This window comes from Vigna radiata, unplaced genomic scaffold (genome assembly GCF_000741045.1).
Source record: "Vigna radiata var. radiata cultivar VC1973A unplaced genomic scaffold, Vradiata_ver6 scaffold_582, whole genome shotgun sequence".
Taxonomy (NCBI): domain Eukaryota; kingdom Viridiplantae; phylum Streptophyta; class Magnoliopsida; order Fabales; family Fabaceae; genus Vigna; species Vigna radiata.
Window position 1 is genome coordinate 10,667 of NW_014543122.1, and position 5,565 is coordinate 16,231.

General features: G+C 31.7%; 2 long non-coding RNA genes across 3 annotated transcripts; both read right to left on the minus strand.

Moving 5' to 3' along the window:
• Positions 1-2,058: 2,058 nt before the first annotated feature.
• LOC106753208 lies at positions 2,059-3,784 on the minus strand. 2 transcript variants are annotated; one of them, XR_001375199.2, is made up of 3 exons: positions 2,669-3,784; positions 2,534-2,579; positions 2,059-2,426 (listed from the first exon to the last, which is right to left on the minus strand). It is a non-coding gene; the product is annotated as an uncharacterized LOC106753208 (long non-coding RNA). The 2 variants fall into 2 exon arrangements; XR_002666742.1 differs by having other exon boundaries at positions 2,534-3,784.
• A 732-nt stretch (positions 3,785-4,516) lies between these two features.
• Positions 4,517-5,559, minus strand: LOC111241034. The gene is made up of 2 exons (XR_002666743.1): positions 4,794-5,559; positions 4,517-4,703 (listed from the first exon to the last, which is right to left on the minus strand). It is a non-coding gene; the product is annotated as an uncharacterized LOC111241034 (long non-coding RNA).
• Positions 5,560-5,565: the final 6 nt, after the last annotated feature.

Genomic DNA, 5,565 nt, shown 5'->3' on the forward strand with positions numbered 1-5,565 from the left:
TTTCCAATTTATTATATTGATTCTTTTGGTTGATGAATTAGGTTTCTGATCTTCTAAAATTTGGAGCTGAAATTTCTTAATTTGATTGAATTTCACAGGGAAAGTTCATTGAGATTCATTTCAGTGAAACTGGAAAAATATCTGGTGCAAATATTCAAACATGTATGTTTACATAAGAAGTAATTGAAAGTTTGACTTTTCTTCCTCTTTCAAGTATCTAACTGTTATTTTCACATCTGCAACTCTATTGAATCGATGTGATGCTTCTGGCTTGGCCAATTGACCATACCATAAACAGTTTTTCTGTAAAAGGTATTCATTCTTTTGAGCTAGTTTTCATTCNAATTTGTCCATTTTATGTTGTTGANCCTTGTTTTATTTTGTGAGTAGTCCAGTGTAGTCCAATGCTAGGAAGGGGAAAGGTCATATCATATATTTTATCATCTATGTGGAATTTATCTTTAAATACCGGCCTTGATGTTTTATTTATAACTTAGAAAAGCTGAATTTACTAAGTACAGAAGAATATAAATATCTGAGGCAGAACAATTGTTATTCAATTAGTGACATGTTNTATTTTATTTATTTATTTAAAAATTTACATAAAGCATGTTCCATACTATGTTGACATTCTTGGAGAAATTTTACCTTGAAAATCAGAGCTACAGGTTTTTGAACATTTTTTTCTTTCCTTATGTACGGTGTTAGTTTTTGTGTTCAAATTTTTTAATGAAATTGTTTCCTTTCATTTAAAATAATAAATNTGAAATTATCTATGACTTGTGTGTAAGGTTGCTCGTGAAATTAATGAAGAGCTATGTGCCCTAAAGCTAACCCAGTTGAAGTGTTTGAAGTAGGAGTAGTGGCATGGCTAAAATNCTGGTCCAGAGATTTAGTTCTCTTGATGAATTGACTAGGCTAACAGCTATTACATGGATAAGTGGTATTGTTACTCTTTGACTTGAGAGTAAATTATATACTTGTATAATACTTTATGCATCGGGTTCNCATCTTAACTAATAATTCTTTTATTTCAAAAAAAGTATTATTAGTTTCTCTTGTGTGTTTTTTTATTTGAAATTATGTTAATATGCGTAATATATATTTTTGTGTGTGTATATGCGTCTATTCGTGGGTGTAATATGTATGTGTTTGTGTCTGTGAGTATGAGTGTGTACTTGTGTAACTTGTGTGTGTGTGTGCACATGTGTGTGAATGCATGTGTGTTGGTGTGTGTGTGTATGTGTATGAGTGTGACTGTGTGTTTGTGTTGGTGTATATTTGTGTGTTGTTTGTGTGTATGTGTGTGTGCGTGTCGTGTCCGTTTGTGTGTGCATGCCAGTTTGTGTGTGTGTTTCTTTGTTTATATGTGTTTGTGCGTGTCTGTTTGGCTGTGTGTGTTTCTTTGTGTCTATGTGTGAGTAAGATTGTGTGTGTGTGGTTATGCATGTCTGTTTGGTTGTGTGTTTCTTTGTGTCTATGTGTGAGTAAGATTGTGTATGTGTATGGTTATGCATGTCTGTTTGGTTGTGTGTTTCTTTGTGTCTATGTGTGAGTAAGATTATGTGTATGTTTTTGTTTGTGTGTCTGTAATACGTAAGTTTGTGTGTAATATATTTATGTGTATGTAAAGTTGTGTGTGTGTGTAAAGTTGTGTGTGTGTAATATTGCTAAGGTCTGTAGTGTGGAAAACTGTATACGCTCCTTTGACTGATTGTCATTGTTGCATTCCATTGTGCAATTTGGAAGTAATCTGTCACACAAGGAAGCTTTCCATTTGAAGTAGCACAAATCTTTCAAACTGTCTAAATCAGTTTGCACAAAATTGATGCAGTAGTTGAGTTATTGTGACTGTCTTTCTTGTGATTAAAATAAAATAAAATCATGAAAACAGTAAGATTAGTGTGAACTTGACAACTTGAAAAAAATGTAGGACCTCCTAGTTTTAGGGCATTCCATTTACTATTTTATAAAATTGATAGACTCACTGGTTAAGATNGGAAAAACAATCTAAAATAGTCACAGCTTCACCTTTATTAAAAGCAAAGTAGTAAAATGTGTCAGATTAAGATCTAAAAATTCCATTGAAAACTATATGCCAGCATAGTATGAAAGCACTGAACTTAGGCAGCTACAAACTGGTAATTACTGAAGTTCATGATCACAAGAAGAGTTGCATAAAAAGGAATAAATTCTAAAGTTCAAAATCCCCANAAAGAAGTACCAAATTTTGTCCATGGGATTAGACATCTGGAGCAATGAGCCATATCAAAGGAGTTTGATGGGAATGGAAGTCTCTGTGTAGAAATGACACCAAGAACTGCAGGGATACCACGCTCTAGAGCAGATTGAATCTGAGCTCGATGGTTATCCCTTGGTGCAAGAGAGACAATTAGAATCCCACGATCCAACAGGCTACCACCAACCTAAAATAATATAAATTGAGAATGGTNGTTTAATTGAGTTAACTCATGCCTATACATGTCTGAGTAATGGGACTGGATCAGAAATAGAGTCAAGAAATAGGAATTACCACACAAGTACTTTCCAAATCCCAAGTTTATGTACTTCTTCCATCTCTATAAGTTTAAGCATACGTAATCAATAAGAAAACTTTCTTCTACAAGTCCTATAACACGAAAAAATGGACTACAATCAGTAACATTACCCTTGGATNTGTGCATGGAGTGTAATCTTGAAAGTAATACTGCATTCTGGAAAACTAATGTATTTAATTTGGAGAGGACTTATTGATAACTCCGCGGGGAACCCTATGGATATCTGGCCATATATTGACAAAAATCTGTCCTTCTCAGAACAGAAGATTATACCTGTATGTATAGAAAGAAAATCCACATAGCACCACTAATATGATTGTCTTAGGGACAATCGTGCTCTCTGCCTGCTGAGTGACTGGTATTCCATCTTTGTTGTTCATTGTCTGTGAAATAATCAACTATCTGAAGAAAGACGATAAACTCAACATCACAAACACGGAACATGCTCCCCCTCATATATCTATTGAGGAATATAAACTCAACAATTTAAAAAACAAATCAAATTCATATCCCAATCAAAATAGTCAGTTATCAACATTTATCAAGCATAGATAGACAATCACATATGAAAAAAGTGCACTCCNAACTCACGAGTTTCAAGAGCCACACTCTAACCACCTACCAAGAAATCAAGTTCTATTAGTTATGTGTTTTGCCTCTAATAATAATAATTATTATAACAATAGTCTAAAAGATGCTAAACTACTGAAAAAGGGGGAAAATAACATCGGTTTCCTAGCTGCTACAAAAATCAAACAAGCATAAAAGTCATATACTATGCACTCAAAACTAAAAAGACAATTTCTCTAAGGTTATCAATCCTAGTTTAACTACTTAGGTCAAAGAAGAACAGTTAATTAACAGAAATCAGCAATCTGTAAANGGGTTANCAATGTTGATATCCAGATAAAAAAGACTAAACACCAATATCACGACTAGAGTAATGCAAGAATACACAAATTCCCATGATTACTTGGCATTGTGGAACCAAAACCTGGCAAAGAGAATATGAGATTATGATTAAATTCCAGCTGGTCAATACACAGCAATCACAGCAGCTCCTTCCACGCACTCTTGCCATCATGATTTTCACACAACATTGGACCATAATACCTGTTCTTGCTTGCTTCTCAAAATTAACCTCACTATCCTCCACCAACACAACAATAATAATTGTAATAATAAGAATAATAATAATAAAAATAATAATAATAAATATAATAATAATAACAACAACAACAACAATAATAATAATAATAATAGTAGTAATAGTAATAATAAAAATAATAATAATAATTGTAATAATAATAATAATAATATTAATAATAATAATAATAATAATAGTAATATTAAGTAATATTAATAATAATAATAATAATAATAACAACAACAATAATAATAATAAAAATAATAGTAATAATAATAATAATAATAATAACCTCACTATCTTCCACCAACACAACAATAATAATTGTAATAATAAGAATAATAATAATAAAAATAATAACAAAAACAATAATAATAATACTAATAATAATAATTGTTATTATAATAATTATAATAGTAATAATAATAACAATAATAGTAATGATTTAATAATAATAATATATTAATAACAATATTAGTAATAATAATAATAATAATTCTATTAATAATAATAATAATAATAATAATAGTAATAATAATAATAATATTAATAATGCCAAATTCAAAAAAAGGAAACAAATGGAGGGAAAAATCAGTGCAGTAGAAAGAGGGATAGAGGAACTAAAAGAGAGTAGTCAAGGGTGAGTAAATGGGGAAAGGAAAGGAAGAAGGAACGAGCCAAACGAGGAAATAGAAGAAGAGAAGGGGAAATACAGAAATTTTGGATGAAAAGGGTGGAGTTGCCTATTTTGAGGGGATTGATCCAGATGAATGGATATCAAGAGCAAAGAAATTTTTTGAGATAAAAAATGTGGTAGCAAGGGAAAAATTAAGATTGGCCTTCATTAGCATAAATAACAAATGACGAGGCAATATTACATACCCCTAATGCTTATTTGTGTAAGGAAGATAAACATATATAAGCTTTAACAAGCTTGTGGATTATCTTATCAATAGGTATCTTCACATCATCACAATGACTCGTCAGCCATGGATGACCTGTGCATAAAATAAAGCTGAGCAAGAATTCATAGGATTATAAAATGCACAAGTTAATGCCACATAATCTATGAGAAATGGAGCACATACTCGGAGCCTGAGCTGCCATTAGCCTTTTCCGATAATCTTTGTTCAACAGTCTCTTTACAAAATCCACTGCATCAGCTGATAAAGATGGCCAAGGAGCTTCATCCAAACTTGGATCTGCCTTCAGGACAGCCCGAGAAACAACTAAGACTAACCATGATTACCTAAGCTATTTACAATCTAAACAAATAAGACAAAACAATACAGTATGATGAAAAGGAAAAACATTTCCTACTGGACAACTTAAAACAATTCCTATACTAAGGCTCAACAAAGCAAAACAGCAAAAGGAAAAAAAAATAACCTAAACCTAATAAGCAAAAGATACCTAAGACAGAATGATATTAACCTAGCAAATCCTAATTACAAGTCTAGAAAGGAAACAATAAAAGAACCTAAACAAAGAATCTCTACAATTAATGGAATGATCCTAAAAACCAAAAGAAGGTTTACCTATATGCTATGCAATCCTATATACCACGAAGACTTAAAACAAAGAAATCAACAAGCAAATACAAAGAAATCAACAAGCAAATTAAAGAAAGCAATAAAGGTGCAAAATGTAAATGCTAGACGGCCTTAAGTGAAAGTGCAAGTGACACTTGGAGCCCCTTGACACACTTCCACACTAAGAAAACGAAATTACACTACTACAATGTTCAAATGTGATCTTGGAATTGCTTCTAGAGCATTTTCCCAAGTCACTTAACCCAAAAACAAAAATGGAAATTAAACTACAAAGGTTCCGTGATATTAAGGCTCAAACAAACTCAAA